Source organism: Lepidochelys kempii, chromosome 2 (assembly GCF_965140285.1).
Source record: "Lepidochelys kempii isolate rLepKem1 chromosome 2, rLepKem1.hap1, whole genome shotgun sequence".
NCBI lineage: Eukaryota > Metazoa > Chordata > Testudines > Cheloniidae > Lepidochelys > Lepidochelys kempii.
The window spans coordinates 5,994,675-6,013,105 of record NC_136381.1 but is presented as its reverse complement, the minus strand read 5'-3'; the positions used below and the strand labels follow the sequence as shown (position 1 = coordinate 6,013,105).

The 18,431-nt window shown below is 50.2% G+C and overlaps 1 long non-coding RNA gene across 4 annotated transcripts in view; it reads left to right on the top strand.

Annotated features, from left to right (window-relative positions):
* Window positions 1-12,157: 12,157 nt before the first annotated feature.
* LOC140906312 (uncharacterized) overlaps window positions 12,158-18,431 on the top strand; it is an 86,640-nt gene continuing 80,366 nt past the window's right edge. For all 4 annotated transcript variants that reach the window (XR_013635281.1, XR_013635282.1, XR_013635283.1 and 1 more), the window contains exon 1: window positions 12,158-12,518. This is a non-coding gene — a long non-coding RNA (uncharacterized LOC140906312). The remainder of the gene's footprint in view (window positions 12,519-18,431) is intronic.

Sequence of the window (18,431 nt, the reverse complement as noted above, 5' to 3'; positions counted from 1 at the left end):
TGGATGGCAGCTTGGCCCAATCTGTAAAGAAAATCAAGCTTCTCCACAAAGAGCTCTCCCACCATTCAATGAAGACAGATGATCCTTGTTGGGGATTCAATGCTCAGAAGAATTGGAAGAACATTCTGCAAGCGACAGGCAGATAGGACGCTGTGCTGCCTTCCCAGAACCGAGAGATGAGATGTCATTCTGAGATTGAATAGGCTTTTGAAGTCGGTGGGAAAGGATCCGTTGGCGATGTCTCATATAGGCACTGATGACACTGCATTGCAGGATCTCTCACAGAGAGCAGATGACTTCTGGGAACTCAGAAGCATGCTGAAGAAGGAGAAAGTCCATGTGATCTTTCCTGAGATTCTTCCTGGTCCATGAGCAAAGGAAGACAAAAGATTCTGGAAGTGAACCACTGTGCAAGTCAGTGAGATAGGTTGTAGGGGTTTGGTTTTGTGGAACACTGGTCCATCTTCTATGGTGCAAGGGGGCTGTAAAGTGTGGATGGCCTCCACCTCAGTAGAATGGGGACCTATCTTCTCAGGGGCAAGCTGGCTAAAATAGACAGGAGGACATTAAACTAACCAGGGAGGAGTAAGAAGAGGGAAGACCTAAGGACACAGCACAAAATTGAGTGCAGAATTAATCAAATAATCAGAGGACATAATGAGCAGACATTCTTTAATTGTCAGTGCTAGGAGCCTCAGTAACAAAAAAGATCAATTGGAATTGTTCATTTATGAGCATGAATTTGATCCAGTGAGTGTTAGTGAAATCTGATAGTATTGATTGCATACCTGGGATGTTAAAATCAACGGTTATAACCTATTTAGAAACAGAGGTTACATTGGACAAGAAGCTGGATATGAGACAACAGTGTGCCCTTGTTGCCAAGAAGGCTAACAGCATTTTGGGCTGTATAAGTAGGGGCATTGCCAGCAGATCGAGGGACATGATCATTCCCCTCTATTCGACATTGGTGAGGCCTCATCTGGAGTACTGTGTCCAGTTTTGGGCTCCATACTACAAGAAGGATGTGGAAAAATTGGAAAGAGTCCAGCAGAGGACAACAAAAATGATTAGGGGGGCTGGAGCACATGACTTATGAGAAGAGGCTGAGGGAACTGGGATTGTTTAGTCTGCGGAAGAGAAGAATGAGGGGGGATTTGATAGCTGCTTTCAACTACCTGAAGGGGGGTTCCAAAGAGGATGCAGCTCGGCTGTTCTCAGTGGTAGCAGATGACAGAACAAGGAGCAATGGTCTCAAGTTGCAGTGGGAGAGGTTTAGGTTGGATGTTAGAAAAAACTTTTTCACTAGAAGGATGGTGAAGCAGTGGAATGTGTTACCTAGGGAGGTAACGGAATCTCCTTCCTTAGAGGTTTTTAAGGCCTGTCTCGACAAAGCCCTGGCTGGGATGATTTAGTTGGGGTTGGTCCTGCTTTGAGCAGGGGGTTGGACTAGATGACCTCCTGAGGTCCCTTCCAACCCTGATATTCTATGATTCTATGACCCTAACACTTTGCAGGGCTACTTTGGAATTGTGGTGTACCCTGGGGTCAGCACAGAATTCTTGCAGGGGAAAAGATGAAAGTATGCACAGATTGGTGACTTTCCAATGCAGAGATGATAGAAACTCACTTTGAACTGGGGCGGAGACGGGTTAAAGAGAGAGCGGGGTGGGTGCTCTCTGCATGGGGAGGGACGGGAGCTATTGAGACTCAGCGGGGGGGAGTGGGTGAGCCCCGAAATGACTGGGGCTCAGGAGAGAGAACATCTCCCAGGGGCCCAGGCCAGAGAGTGGAAGGACCTTGCCCTGGGCTGTGGGGGGCGAGTGAGATGGATCTAAAGCCAAGCCAAACTGTGGAGCGACATGGATCATTCACTGGAGACCAATCCAAAGGAGAGGGGACAGACCCCACAGCCTGATGCCTACTGGCTGCTACTTACAATCTTGGAGACTCTGCTTTCTCCCCTGCTGCCCTTGCTCTTGGGAGGAGCTCCACGTGAACGCCTGCACATCTAATTCACTGGCTTCCTTCAAAATCCTCCTTAAAGTTTCCCTCTGCCATGATGTCCACCATAAACTTAACAGCCAGGCTGCTGATTTTCTGAGACCACAGCCTAGCGTGCTAACTGCTTTTGTCGCACTGTTTCCTTGTCCTCCCCGGTCTGTCTGCATCCTTCCGTTGTCTCATCTTATATGTCGACTGGAAGCTCTGTGGGGCAGGGACTGTCTTTTTGTTCTGTGTTTGTACAGCACCTAGCGCTGTGGGGTCCTGGGCTGTGATTGGGTCTCCTATGCACTGTATACAAACAATAAATAATCGCAACTAGTGTTAGTTCTCAGAGGATTGGAACAGAATAGTTTTAAGTGAAGGAAAATGTAAGGTTCAAGTAGGGGGAAAATAACCCTGAGAATTGTTACTCATTTTTCATCGGAAATGTGACGGAGTTAGGAAGGCTACAATAATAATTCAGCGCTCCCACAATCAAACCCCAGCCAGCCAATTTCCCGTGCTCCGCATGCACAAGCTGCCAGCTGGGAGAATGTTCTGGGAACTGCTAGGCAGATTATTAGCCCACCAAGCATCTACTTCAAAACTTCTCGATCCAGAATGGAACAGAATGTACCATGGCTGTTGGCATTGATCTCATTAGCACATTTACATAGTGACTCTGTCTCTGCTTGAAAAACACCTCATCCTGGAGACTTCTGGGTCCTGATTCTGATCTCCCTCACGTTAGCTTTATGCTGGTGTAACCCCACTGAAGTCAATGTAGTTACTCCTGATTTACACCATTCTAAATGAGATCAGAACTGGCTTCCAAATGTGCATGAATTTCAGGGCTTCTTGGTAAGGGGAGTAAAGCCTTTTGGTTCGAGGTGAACTGCCCTTCTGCTGTGTGCTTGGGCAAGGTAGTTAACTCAACCACTCAGCCATGGGTAGTTTCTCTGCCGGAACTGGGTTTATGAAAGGAAGTATCCAAGCACGTAATCAGCTCCTCAAGAGATCACCGGTGTGTGGCAAGATGGCCTGACCATGGTGGAACTGGGTATATATAACCTCACCCAAAATCATAAGGGTCTGGAGGTTAAAGGAGAGGAAAACTAGACCCAGTTCTGACTTAGTGCGGGGATTCACTGACTCCTTTCCATCTCCATAGTATCTGGGCTCCAATTACTCTGTGATGCTCTCAAAGTTCAGGCTACAGCAACTGAAAGCTGGAAGCAATGATCTGTTTTGGGAAGGAACAGCTCAGTGCAAAGAGTCTACTCCTAGGACCGCAGGCTGGGAACTTGCTGCTTTATTCATCTGCACCACACAGACGGGGGATGGGGGTGGGTAGGGGGAAATAATCTCCCATTAACTAGAAGAGGTTGGAAGGAAGGAGGTGGAGCATGGCTCCATCTCATAACACCCTGGGTAGCCTCATTAACCTTATCATGACCACTTTGCTATAATATACAAATAAGCATTCTGCTTGGTTCCAAATCCCTGTATCCCATACTGAAAATTGTTCCTACAAAATCAGAGGTGCTGGTAGAAAAGCTGAACCAACACCAAGAAAATGACCTATGGCAGATGTCATGTTAAATGACCCTGATGCATGCTAATGACCTAGAAACCCCCTCGCCTCTTGATTGTTTTCTAAACCCAGCTGGTGACCAAAAGTATTACCATCTGATGAGCCATTTATGGCTTATGTTCAAAAGAGTTTGGCGGGGCTGAGTCCAGTGAAAAGGCATCACAAAAACTCACCTGAACTGCCAGCCTCAGCAGAGATACCACAGAGCGGTGATGCCCAAACTTTTCCTGTTGTGACCTCCTTACCCATAATGGAACTTGTCTGCATGTCCCCCACCCCCGAACTGCTGTCGGGATCTGCAGCTGGGAGCAGGGCCAGGAGCCGGGGCCCGCGGTTGGGGGCTGGGGCCTGCAGGTAGGGACTAGGGGCCGGGGCCAGGAACTGAGGCCAGGAGCCAAGGCCAGGGCTAGGAGCTGAGGCCAGGAATAGAGGCCAGGAATGGGGCTGGAAGCTGAGGCTGGGCCTGGGGCCACAGCTGGGAGCTGCGCTGCGGGTGGGGCCAGAGCAGAGCTGGAGGCAGGGCCAGAGCGAAGATGGAGGCAAATCAGGACTCCACTTCCCCCACCCCCTCGGAGGCCATGCCCCACAGTTTGTGGACCACTGCCATAGACCGAATGGGCCTTGGAGACTCAACTGTCCTCTATCCTTTAGGTTGGTCCAGCCAATTAAGGACTGGCATGGTACTGTTGTTATTAGCGGTAGCACCCAGTGGCCCCAAGCAAGATAAGGATCCCATTCTGCTAGGTGTTGTGGAAACACATAGTTAGTCCCTGCCCTGAAAATCAGTCACAATAGACAAGACAGAAAAGGGAAATGGAGGCAGAGGGCGGTTAAGTGATTTGCCCAATGCCACACCATCAGTCAGTGGCAGAGCTGGGAATAAAGGTGCCCAATTCCTCACCTAGTACCCTTGATCGCACTCAATGCTAGGGAGAGATACATGCTGTTGTCTGTGCCGTGGATAAGTGCTGGAGCTTAGAGCCCAGAGATGCCTATCCAGCACCTTCCCCCATCACTACAATTTTACAGTGTGTTTTAAAGCTGAGGCAAACTCAGTAGATACGCCCTAGTCCTATTGTCCACCAATGTCCACAGCCATTGGATGAAGTCACCTGCGGCTCTTGGTGCTGCTCTGGAGCCCCTTACTGCAATATGCCCTGTCTAGACAGACCCTGCAGGGCTCCTTCCTCTGAGACAGCTGTTCTGTTCTGTTCTGTTCAGCTGCGAGGGGAAATTCATTCAGCTGATTTTAAGTTCTTGTGTGTTTCCCAAGTGGGGCAATACCCCTCGGGAAGGGCTGCCTGCAGCCTGCCCTCTTCCCTTCACCCTCTGCCCAGGGTGCCCAGGGACACACTCAGCTCTTCCCAGAGATGCTTTTCATTAGCTGCATGGAAGCAGTGCAGTTTGTTCTTCCTTTGTAGCTTGAGCAAGCTCTGTCTGCCCCGGGGAGCGGGGAAGGGAACCAGAAACCTGTCACTGTTTAACAATGGACCGCTGGGTCTGTCAAAAAAAAGGGGGAGAGGGCCGGGGGTGCCACAGACAAGCTGGGTAATAGAATATTGACTGATACCCCGACACAGCTGCACAAGGCCATTAATCACTCCCATTGTCCGCTTTGATTTATTCTTAAAGAGCGCAGCGAGGAGAGACTATCTGGAGAGGGAATACATTCAGTTCCACACGTGTCCGGCTGAGTGAGCCGTGTGGGACGGGAACGGGCAGCGGACCAGCTTGGAAAGAACTATACAAATCAAAGCCCCCCTACAACAAGGAACACCTCTGAGGCGAAACAGGGGAGAGGCCCCGAGCCTCCGATGCTGCGGAGCAAGATTTTACCAGCTTGCTGCAAAACGCTATCTAGGAGATCGGGGTGGGGGCGGTTTTCAACGGACAGAGACACAATTTTTCAACTGCCCTGCTCTGCTGTAACACTGGGGGTTTGCCCTGATTTCAGCCGGGAGGAGAGTGGCCTAGTCCCTAGAGGACAAAGGCAAAGTTCCTCTCTGCACCCGTGTCGCTTGTTACAGGGGGGGCTGTATAAAAGGAAGCGATTACTTCACGTACTGCAGTAGCATGCAGACACCCCAACAGAGATCGGGGCCCCAGGCTGGTTGCACACAGAGATAAATGAGTAAGGAGGGTGGTAAAGGAGAGCCACAGAGTGGGCGGTGACTTGCTCCAGGGCAGGAAGCAACTGAGCTCGGAAGAGATCCCAGGTCTGCAGAGCCCCAGGCTAGTGCCCTATCCACTGAATCAGAGGTTTTCAAAATGTGGGGGCTCCAGGAGGTCGCTGGGGGTGCAAGGACCTGCCGTTCTGTATGTCTCGAGAGAGCCATCTCCAGAGCTCACCACTGCATGAGGCCAGGCCACCGTGCACTGACACAAGCTGCTATTCAGGGTTGACCCCAGCAGTGCGGGAGATTCACACGGGAGGGTGTCCCTTCGTGGCTGTGGCTGGGGCAAATCCCCAGTGCAGAGGAAGCCTTCACCAAACGACAGGACGCCAGCGCTGACCGAACTGGAAAGGCCCCACTCAGCTTGCGCTGTGTGGTCACTGTCTGCGATTCACATTCCTCCGAGCTGGTGTGAGAGAGCTGACAGCTCAGTTTTGCTTTCCCAGCCTGCTCAGCACGGGGGGGGGGGGGGGGCAAAGACCATCTCCCTGTGCTGGGACCAGCCAGCTTCCTCGTGGTTACGCTTCTCTGCACCCAGCAGCCCACAAAGGGAATAGCCAGAGCTCCAGCCATGCTCCCTTTCCCCAGCAGCCTCAGCTTCATGCCCCAGGTGCCAGGGTCAGGGAACGCCATGGCAGCCAGAAATTCTACATCGTGGCACACAAGAGCTTTAGGGCCTGTGATGGCATCACTTCAGGGGGTGTGGCAGCTTGTTCTGTGGGCTCGCGTAGGGTCACATCACCCAGGTTTGTTGCAGGCAGCCACTGGCTACCATGCTCGTACTCCACCCTCAATCAGGGCCCAGACCGGGCACAAACTCACTCTGCCGGGTTCAGAAGGAAAACACATTAGCCACAGGAAACAAAGCAAATATCAAAGTCCCATGCCAGGGCTGCCTGTTCCAGGGACTCTGGAGTCTAGCAGGCATTGGATAGATCCAAACACTAGATTCTGACACTAAACTGGGAGGAGTGGTAGATACGCTGGAGAGTAGGGATACGATACAGAGGGACCTAGACAAATTGGAGGATTGGGCCAAAAGAAATCTGATGAGGTTCAACAAGGACAAGTGCAGAGTCCTGCACTTAGGACGGAAGAATCCAATGCACCGCTACAGACTAGGGATCGAATGGCTAGGCAGCAGTTCTGTGGAAAAGGACCTAGGGGTGACAGTGGACGAGAAGCTGGATATGAGTCAACAGTGTGCCCTTGTTGAGAAGGCCAATGGCATTTTTGGATGTATAAGTAGGGGCATTGCCAGCAGATCGAGGGACGTGATCGTTCCCCTCTATTCGACATTGGTGAGGCCTCATCTGGAGTACTGTGTCCAGTTTTAGGCCCCACACTACAAGAAGGATGTGGAGAAATTGGAAAGAGTCCAGCGAAGGGCAACAAAAATGATTAGGGGGCTGGAACACATGAGTTATGAGGAGAGGCTGAGGGAACTGGGATTGTTTAGTCTACAGAAGAGAAGAATGACGGGGATTTGATAGCTGCTTTTAACTACCTGAAAGGTGGATCCAAAGAGGATGGATCTAGACTATTCTCAGTGAAAGCAGATGACAGGACAAGGAGTAATGGTCTCAAGTTGCAGTGGGGGAGGTTTAGGTTGGATATTAGGAAAAACTTTTTTCACTAGGAGGGTGGTGAAACACTGGAATGCGTTACCTAGGGAGGTGGTGGAATCCCCTTCCTTAGAAGTTTTTAAGGTCAGGCTTGACAAAGCCCTGGCTGGGATGATTTAGTTGGGATTGGTCCTGCTCTGGGCAGGGGGTTGGACTAGATGGCCTCCAGAGGTCCCTTCCAACTCTGTTATTCTATGATTCTATGATCCTATCCCCAGCCAGGCCTTCTTTCAGTCAGTCTCTGGGTATGTCTACACTGCGATTCAAATTCCATGGCTGGCCTGAGCTAGTTGACGTGGGCTTGGGTGGAGGGGCTGTTTAATTGCAATGTAGACTTCCAGAATCGGGCTGGGGTCCAGGCTCCAGTACCCTGTGAGTTGGGAGGGTCCCAGAGCTCAGGCTGCAGCCCAAGCCAGAATGGCTACATTGAAATCAAACAGCCCCCCCGGCTGGAGCCCCACGGGCGGAGTCAGCTGGCCCGGGCCAGCCGTGGGTTTCTAATTGCAGCTTAGAGACATGGCCTGAATATCCCCTGGCCTCATCCAGGCTTTTCTTCAGGCAGTCCTTGGATCTGTGCTCCAGCGCTAAAAAAGAGCTGTGGGGCTGTGCTCCCAGGACTTGCAGTGAGCAGTAGCAGTGGAAGCCCCGGAAGTACAGTAACATCATTTCAGCCCCTAAAGAGCGCCAGCCAGAATGGCCGTTCTGGAGCACTCTGGCCTGTCGTGAGCCCTGCGCTGGACAGGCCCTGAGCCTGGCCAGGCCTTTGTTCAAGGAGCTAGCCCAAGAGGTCCAGGCCTCTTCCCAGTCAGTCCCTGCTGAACTGGGCTTTCCCCTTTGTAACTGCTCTCACAGGCACCGACTTTGTGGGTGCGCCAAGGCGGGAGCACCCATGGGAAAAAAAGAATGGGTGCCCAGCACCCACTGGTGGGCCCCACCGATCAGCTCCTCCCCTTCCCTTCCAGTTCCTCCCACCCGCCGCTGATCAGCTGTTCCACAGCGGGCAGGAGGCACTGGTGGGGAGGTGGAGGGCTGGGGGCAGGAAGAGACGGACCAAGGGTAGGGCATTTGGGGGTGGGGGCAGAACAGGGCGGGAAGAGGCAGGGCCGGGGAAGAGCGGGGGCAGAAAGAGGTGGGGTAGGGCCTTGGGAGAAGGGGTGGAGTGGAGGCGGGATCTGGGGTACAGCGGGGGTGAAGCACCCCCAGGGAAATCAGAAATTTGGCACCTGTGACTGCTCCCTCCAGGCGTGACAACTTTCCCAGGTGTAGCCGTTTGAGTCCCCAGGCTCTCATTCACCCCTTCTTTGTCAGTGTGGGGGTCTAGCTATCCCATCCTAGGGCCTGAGCCAAAGCCTTGAGAGACTCCCCTTGCCTTTGATGGGCTTTGGGTCTGGCTTGTTGTGTGGGCCATGATCTGCGAGCCAGTGTCACCTCCAGGTCCTCTCAAGCTGTTGCTTGTTTTTAGAGAGGCTGTGGTTGGCTTTCCATCATTGCAGGGAAATGTTTAAATCACCCGCCATCCCCCTGTCCACAATGGCAGCCCCAAACAACGCCAACCTGTTTTCACTGGCATTCTTAGGAAAAAATCATGAAAGAGTTTGTGTCAATATCTGGTTCTCTAAAGTTGGTTGTTGAAGAGAAGCTACATTTGGGGTCCAAATGACCAGCCATCATCCCTGCAAAATGCTGTCCTGCCTCTTCCAAGCTGTTGGCATAAGAAACATCCAACATCTATGGCAGGGACCAAGTGGAGGCCTATGTGAATGGGCTGGCTTGGCCCCAGTCCTCTTAGACACAGGTGTGCACATCACAAAGCTACCGACAGTCAGAGCTGCCAACTCTGCAGGCAGCCTCAGCAGAAAAGCCAAGGATGAGAGGCCTGACCCAGAGCCTGCTGAACTCAATGGGAGTCTTTCCAATGACGTCAGTGGGCTTCGGATCGGAAGGTCAGCGTGCATGGAACCTGTTTCCCTTTTCAACCCTGGAGCGTGTCCCTGGAGATCAGGGTTGAGGTCCATTGGCACATCAGTAGACAGAGGACTCTAATCCCATGCCATACAGTAGGACCTCAGAGTTACAAACACCAGAGTTAGGAACTGACTGGTCAACCACACACTCATCTGGAACTGGAAGCATGCAATCAGGGTACAGCAGAGACAAAAGCAAAAACAAAAAAAAAGCGCAAATACAGTACAGTGTTGTGTGAAATGTAAACTATTAAATAAAAAAGTTTTAAAAAAAGATTTGACAAGGGAAGGAAAATGTTTCTGTGCTTGTTTCATTTAAATTAAGAGGGTTAAAAGCATCATTTTTCTTCTGCAGGGTAAAGTTCCAAAGCCGTACTAAGTCAATGCTGAGTTGTAAACTTTTGAAAGAACAACCAAACAACCCTAACGTTTTGTTCAGAGTTACGAACAACCTCCATTCCCAAGTTGGTTGTAACTCTGCGGTTCTACCCTGGATCGGTGATACTCAGACTGAGGCACGAGCCACCAGTGGCTCGTTAGTGTGTCACCTGGAGCTCTTTGCAGCATGTGATATTCAAACACGGTGCGATTTCATTATTAACCGATCTAAGTTATTAACCAGTCAGGATGCTTTTACTAGGTTATTAACCAATTGTAGCTGATAAAATATTCCTACTTGGCTGTGAGAATAATATATATCTATAGAGAGACTAAATATTTCCCCTGTTGTACTGTTTAAATATGAATCTATAGTGCTATATTAAATGGAACAATGAATTCACACGACTGTGGCTCTTTTGGGTAATGCTGATCTCTACTTTGGCTCCTGCATCACTGAGGTCTGAGTATCACTGCAAGAGCTGTATCACATGTTGGTATTAGACCAGTGCTAATAGGACATTGGGAAGCAATCATTTTCTGGCTCCCCATGTCTCCATCAGCAGGGAAATTGGCTTTTTAGTGGTTAAAGATTCAGCATTCTGACCTTAAAAATAAACTTGGGCCTGTTTTTGTTGGTTATGGGAAAGATTTTTTTAAAAAAAATCTTAGATCTCGGGTTTATTTTCTCTCTCTTTTTCTTTCTCATGTGGCCTGAGAACCTAATTCCTGAGAAGTCAAAGGCATAGCCATTCTCATCTTGGGATGCCAAGGAAGCAGTCTCCCTAGCAACAGAAACTGTGGAGGCATTTGGATCTGATTAACTCCCCATCCCATTCAGGTGCCTTTCACTCCCTGTGGTGGCCTGATTGAGGAATTAGCTGCCTTTCATTTTGCTGTAAGTGCCCTGGGGGTCAGGGTTGCTTTTCAGTGTTAATCCTCAAGCTGACCTCTACTAGAAACCATCCAGCTGGCATGCAATTTCCTCATTCAAACTCCAGCTAATGAGAAATCTGCTGTGGGGCTGGAGTAAGGGCTCCAGTTGACAGCCCTGGAGATCAACGTCCTTGGCTTATGCACAGAACATAACAGAACAGGTGCAGCGTGGGCTGTAGCAATGCAAGCTTTCCATAGGCTGCCCCACCGATGGGCCTCCACCCTGACCTTCATTCTAGTAAGACCAGCTCTAGCCAGTGAGCAGTTCAGTCTCTGGGCTTGACACTGCCCAGAAGGATGCTGATTAGCGTGGCAAAGGGGTTTGCATGGACAGAACTCAGACCTCCGTGTTCTAACAGCACAGGCTACTAAGCTGAGCTCCAGGAAAATCTCCTCTAGCTGGTGACAGCTTTGGCCATATGACACACAGTGCACCAACGGTGATTCCAGATCCAGCAGAATCTAGCAGAAACCAGCACTGCTGCCAGCTCATTACAGTACAGTAGTGGGGTGAGGTAGTTAGTGGGTAGCTTGGTGTCTCAGGACTTTAGTGATCAACCTTTGATAGTGAGAGAAGCTTTGAGACGGGGAGAAAACATCAGGCATCTTCGTAAAACAAAATACAGAGCCTTCAGAAATACATACCACCCCTCAACCCTACTCAGTACAGACGCGTTTGTTTCAATCTGCCCTCCATGTCTGGCAAACCCTCCATGCACTTGTCTTTCCTACCACTTAGGCTTCGTCTATGTCCCCTTTCTCTCTCCAAACTCCTGTCGCTCACCTGGGACCGTCCTCCTCTTTCCCCGCTTCCCACGCACTCCTCAGTGCCGGAGTGAGAGAGCCTTCTCCTCTGCACCTGCAACAACCTCTTGGTATCTTTCAAGCCCATAGACTCCCCAGCTCCACTTCAAATGCCAGCTGAAAAAGTCTCTTTTCTTCCTCACAAAGACGGTGAGTTTGAATTTCTCCCTCCCTCTGCTTGTTATTTGGCTATATGCTATCTAGCGTCCATGAGCCAGTCGCTATGAAGGGTGGTGCCCAGAGATGGGTGACTTCTGGCTCACTCAGATGGGTGACTTCTGGCACCGAGCCACAGAAGGAAAGGGGACACAACCTGCCCACAGAATAACTTTGCCTCCTCGTCAGACCCCACTGACAAATTCAAAGTTGTAGGGCAAGATTTTCAAAAGCCTCTAGTCATATGGGGTGCCTCCATTTCTGGGGGCTCCAACCTGAGAGGCCTTTAAAGGGAATTCACCCTTTTCAAGCTGAACACCCCAGAAATGGATGTGCTCTAAACCACTAGTCCTGTTGCATAGCAGTTGCAAATCCCTTTCATTCCTATAATGTCTGTATCACGGGACTGCCATTAGCTGCATTTCCATCTTGCATCAATCATTAAATCATGTTTAATAAGTACGAAAAGGAGGTGAATACGTGAAACTCAGGCTCAGAGCATCGTTTCTTCATTGAGATGTGAGAGGAGGAGACAGTGTTGCCCAGATCCAGGGAGAATCTAATGCCCTTTTTTTAGCAAAGGCAATATTAATATCGTATACGAATGTGAATATTCAGGATGGGAATCTCTGCAGACAGCAGCCCAACTGGCGCCGTAATAACCTACGTCTCGTTTCCATAGAGACTTGGGCCGTTTTTGCCAGCAGCGAAATCCTGATTGACACCTAACACCTTCTGAGAGGTAGAACCCTGGTGTCATAGAAACGGGCTCTGGATGTGCATTAAAGCCTCTCACCGCAGGGCGTTGTTTTTGTTTCCCTAAGTCAATTGTGTGCCAGCAAAAGACGGACTGGATCGACAGCTCTGGAGACAGAGGGCCCATCTTTATTCCACCAAAAAGGTACAGCGCAGGAAAGGGGCCAGTGCTCGCTGGGATGATGGGAGGGGGGCGAGTGGGTGGGGAAACAGAGACGCCTGGTTGCTTTCGCTGAACAGAATTGCGTGGGGGAATCCAGACTATGTGCTGACTTCACAACGCGTGGATGGTTCTGGAGGGCTCTTCCCCATAAACAGGCAAAGATGGTCTCCTCATACCACACTGCAGTGGCTGGTCTGCTTTCATTTCCAGTGTGAACTGGATGGCGCGGCAGGGTGATTGGGAAGGGGGCCTGGGATTGTTCCATCTCTAGGTTGACAGTTCACACAGCAAATGAGTCAGACCTGAGAATCCAAACTCCCCCATGAGAGGGGCTGTGTGGGAGTGGGAGCTGCTGCCCACTCGAGATTTAGATCCAAAGTCCTGAGGGAGCCATTTCCGGATCCAGATCAGGGTAAGGGGAGGAAGGATGGGGGGAAAGAATCCATAAGGCGCCTCTTCCTGGTGGTTCTCTCTCCTGGCCCCCACATCAAACCAGCTCTCCCTCCCTCTGCCCACGTCAGTGCCCCTCGCCCACCAGCCCTCCTGCCCCAGCGGTCACCCCTGACTTCCTGCAGGGGCCTTCATTCTCTTCCCTCTGATGGGGGCAGGAAGGGAAATTGGGGGGGACGCCACATAGTCTCACTGGGCCTTTCAGAGGGTTGATAGGTAAAGGCCACCCCTTCCCCAAGCCCAGAACATTCATGAACGCCTCCTCTGCTCCCCACAGCAAAGCCTGCTCCAGCCATCGCACTGAGCTACAGGCCTCAGAGGCCCTACTCTGTGTTCTCATGGGGGGCACCACCCCCCAAGGGCTGGTGAAGGAAGGACCCCTCTGATCCCCCCCCACCCCCAACAGGCCGGGAGATGGAGAGGAGCAAGAGTCACTGCCCCACCCCAGAAGACAGGGATGGTGAGGGGAGCAGAGAGGCTTGGCGGTGAAGGAGTTTAAATGTGGGGCTGGGTAAGAAGGAAGGTACCTGGGAAAGGTGGGGCTGGGTGGGACAGAGGGAGGAGAGGCAGTTGGCTGGGGTGACATGGATCTGGGCTGGGGTGGCGGGGGGTGCTGGGAGGGGCGGGATGAGAAGGTGCTAGGAGGACGCACGTCTGGTCCCGCAGGACAACAGGAAAGATGCCGGGAAGAGCCCAGGCTGGGGGCCAGGCCTAGCATCCAGTCCCAAAGGGAGTGGGAGACTGCAGGCACCCCGACAGAAAACACCCCTGGCTAACGGGGTGCTGCTCTTGAGGGGCAGAGTCTGTGCTGGAGCCTGTAAAGCACCAAGCTTCTAGCTGCCCCTCCCCACCAGCACTGCTCTGGTTTCCTTTGGCTCCGCTGGGGCTAGAACATGCCACGGCGGCACCTCATCCCCCCGGGACCCTTTTCCTTCCCTGCCCAGCCAGCTCCACTGGCCAGTGCAGAACGGGGGCAGGGGCACAGCTAACCACGCCCCATCCCATGCACAGAGACGCACTAGCAGGAAGCTGCATCCACACTTAGGCGATTGCAATTGTAATTGGACCCCCATTGCCCCCTTTGTTCCCCGGCGCAAGGCAGAGTTATTACCTGGCTTTTAGACAACACTCTCCAGCTCTGCCCTGGCACAAATTCCCTCCTGCTTCCCCTACAGCTCCGTAAATCTACCTAAGCCCTTGGCTCTTATTGGGTACATCCACACTGCATTGTAAACCTGGTCTCACTGCCAGGCTGACACGTCCATACTACACTACGCAGCCCTTCTAACTTGCGTCTGTGGCTTGAGCTGCATCCACAAATGACGGGGTTTGGACCCGAGTTTCAGTGATACTTGGGCTCTGATCCACCCTGCTAGCAGGGTCATAGTATGCGAGTCCGGAGTGCTTGCTGCCCTGAGTCAGACTGATTTGTGTGTGGATGGAAGGAGGGCCGTGGGCTCAAACCTGAGTCACAGCCTGGACTTAGTCTGCAGTATAGACATGCCCATTGTCTCCAGCACCCTCTTGTGGCTTCCTGATCTTCCCCCTACCAAGTATCTTCCTTTGCCCCCAGCAGCCTCTGGCTTACGTTCAACGAGGGGCTGCCCCATTAAGTCATTGGGCTTTGGATCAGGCCCCAAACTTTCTTTCCTTCCTCCTTCTAAAATGTCCGACAGTGACCCGGTAATGAACTGAACTCAACACCACGCGAGTTCAAAACCCCACCCGGGTGACTCATCCTGCCAAGGCAGACTTAGTGCATTAACTCTTAGGCATGGATATCCTTATGACCAAGCCCTTTAAACTGCGCCTTGTGTCTAACTTGCAGCTGCCTGGATGCAAAAGATCCATTTTTCACATTTCAAAAGAGCATCATTAAGCCCCTTCCAACCTTTCCCATTCATTGCCATGTACTAGTTGGTTGTGACCCTCCACTCCAGAGGTGGCTGCATTTCAGTGGGGCTCTGTGCATATCGTTTGTGTAGGATATAATGATCCTGTGTTACTGGTGGCCTGGGAATTGATAGAGCTGTAGCTCACGAAAGCTTATGCTCAAATAAATTGGTTAGTCTCTAAGGTGCCACAAGTACTCCTTTTCTTTTTGTTTATAAGTGTGAATATGATGTAACTAGAATATGCTTCATGCAAAAGGTCTCTTGTAAGGTATCATTACAAAGCTTATAACCTACTGAATATATTCATTCTATTTGTATGAATGTCTCATTCTTGTATCTGAAACTAGGAATATGAAGTATAACTCTGAGGTCCTATTGTAATTATGCAAAGTGTGAGCCATTAATGGTGATTTAGAATCTTGATGGCTCCCATTGACTAGGACAATTGGTTGTAAATGGCTCTGTTTACTTGTAAGACTTCCTGTATACCTGTGTGCCAGCCAGTGGGTAACAAAGTCTTAGTGACATGTGACTATATCACCTGATACTGGAATCCATCTTAAACCTGGTGCTTTCCATTTAGAAGGAGGGGTGGAGACCCAGAGAGACAAAAGATTCCCGCCTTGTGCCAAATATATAAAAGGGGGTGAAACAGAACAAAGGAGCTTCCAGTCATGAGAAAACCCCTAGTTTCCATCTAAGATGTCTGCTGGAACTAACAAGGACTGTACCAGGGGAAAAGATTGGGCCCAGACTAGGAAGGAGTCCAGTCTGTGAAAGAAGCTGTCATAAATATAAAGGGAAGGGTAAACCCCTTTAAAATCCCTCCTGGCCAGAGGAAAAATCCTCTCACCTGTAAAGGGTTAAGAAACTAAAGGTAACCTCGCCGGCACCTGACCAAAATGACCAATGAGGAGACAAGATACTTTCAAAAGCTGGGAGGAGGGAGAGAAACAAAGGGTCTGTATCTGTCTGTATGCTGTTTTTGCTGGGGACAGAACAGGAATGGAGTCTTAGAACTTTTAGTAAGTAATCTAGCTAGGTATGTGTTAGATTATGATTTCTTTAAATGGCTGAGAAAATAGCTGTGCTGAATAGAATGACTATTCCTGTCTGTGTGTCTTTTTTGTAACTTAAGGTTTTGCCTAGAGGGATTCTCTATGTTTTGAATCTAATTACCCTGTAAGGTATCTACCATCCTGATTTTACAGAGGTGATTCCTTTACTTCTATTAAAAGTCTTCTTGTAAGAAAACTGAATGCTTTTTCATTGTTCTAAGATCCAAGGGTTTGGGTCTGTGGTCACCTATGCAAATTGGTGAGGATTTTTACCAAACCTTCCCCAGGAAGTGGGGTGCAAGGGTTGGGAGGATTTTGGGGGGAAAGACGTGCACAAACTACGTTTCCCAGTAAACCCAGTTAAAGTTTGGTGGTGGCAGTGGAAATTCCAAGGGCAAAGGGTAAAATTAATTTGTACCTTGGGGAAGTTTTAACCTAAGCTGGTAAAAGTAAGCTTAGGAGGTTTTTATGCAGGTCCCCACATCTGTACCCTAGAGTTCAGAGTGGGGGAGGAACCTTGACAGAAGCTTATTAGAACATCTCTGAGGGTGAGATTTTATCTGTAATCTGTTTCTTAATGTATTGGGCTTAGACTTGCATGTTTTGTTTTATTTTGCTTGGTGACTTATTTTGTTCTGTCTGTTATTACTTGGAACCACTTAAATCCTACTTTTTATACTTAATAAAATCACGTTTGTTTATTGATAAACCCAGAGTAAGTGATTAATACCTGGGGGAGCAAACAGCTCTCTATCAGTGTTATAGAGGGCAGACAATTTATGAGTTTACCCTGTATAAACTTTATACATAGTAAAACAGATTCTTTTAGGGTTTGGATACCATTGGAAAGTGGGTGTCTGGGTGCTGGAGATAGGTAGCCTGCAGCTTTGGGGGCGTTGGCCCAGACCTGGGTGTGTATTGCAGCAGGTTAGCATGTCTGGCTCAACAAGGCAGGGTTCTGGAGTCCCAAGCTGGCAGGGAAAACGGGCTCAGAGGTAAATTCAGCACATCAGGTGACAGTCCCAAGGGGATCTCTGTGACCTAACCCATCACACTCATCATAACCATCCCATTATCTGAGTGGCTCACAAACATGAGTAGTCCTTATCTTCACAACACCCCTGGGACTGGGAAGTAGAGAAGTATTAGCCCCCTCATACTAATGAGGAACAGAGACACAAGGTAGATTAAGTGACTTGCACAAGATCATAAGGGAAATGGGTGGCAGAACACAGCAAGGGAGCAGACCTGGTGCTTGGGAGACAAAAGTTATGTTCCCTACTCTGCCCCACAATTTCCCACTGACAACGTGACCTTGGGGAAATCATCCAGTTGCTCTATGCCTCAGTTTCCCATCTGGGACATGTGGGGAATTTCCCATTTGTAACATGAGGCTAATGCACGTTGTGAGGCTCAAAGCTGTAAAGGTTTGAGGTGTTCAGATACGATGGGCTGACATCAGCACCCTAGATAACTATGAATTGAACCCAACTCTCCTGGGTTCCAGCCCAGTGCCCCATCCCTTCTTACCTTCAATTCTTACATACAACACAGCACCCTACAATATTACACCTCTTCCTCCCAAGAGACACCAACAAGGGGTGTCCCATTCCAGGCAATATACCTAGTTCCTCCGACATGTGTTGTACAGAGCACCTCCCAAAAGCCAAGGCACTCTCTCCCAAGCAATGACTGGTTGTGTGTCAGAAACAGTTGGGTTTTTATGGCTTGGATTATTTGCTATTTCTCAGCAAGCTCACACAAGGTCTCCCTGCATCTTACGAGAGGGCGGCTGTTTGGTGGGTGCAGGCTGTGCTCGGTGCCGGAAGCCAGAATGCAGCTCTCGGGTGGAGGCAAGGGAATAGTTATTTTCAGTTCAGAGTTTGCCAAGGTTAATTAGAGGCTTGTTCGAATTCCCCAGACCCTAGATGTGATCCATTGAAATAGAGTCCGGTAATGGATGAATACGAGGAAATGCTAACGAAAGACACCAAGGCACTGGCCTAATAAATGTTGGGTTCACCTGCCTGTTTACTAATGAACGGGGAGAAAATGATTCCCTGTTCATATTTCTTAGCACATGTCGGAGTGTGGCCCAGTGTGGCTTAAGGATCAAGGGGGACAGAATTAAATGCCTTTCCTTGGGGCAGGCCACTCCACCTGTGCAGCAGGGACAGAGGGGTAGGGGTATAGCACCATTCAGGGAGCCAGGCTTCAGGAGTAACTTACAGTGTCCTGTGCTGGGTGGGTAATCAGTGACTAAACACACATCCTCACCTCTAGGGCACCCCCTTCTGCCCAGACTTGGCATTGCAGGGGACTTTGTCCCTCTCACCCTCTCTGGCAGGCACTTTCTCAGTCGCAGGGACCGCTTCCAGACAGCCTCTTCCCTGAATTCTCTCACTGGGTCTTTTGTGGCTCAGCCTTCTGGCCGAATCATGCAACAGTTCAGCTCCCGTCTGGGGTTCAGCTCCAAACCAAAGGTCCTTTAC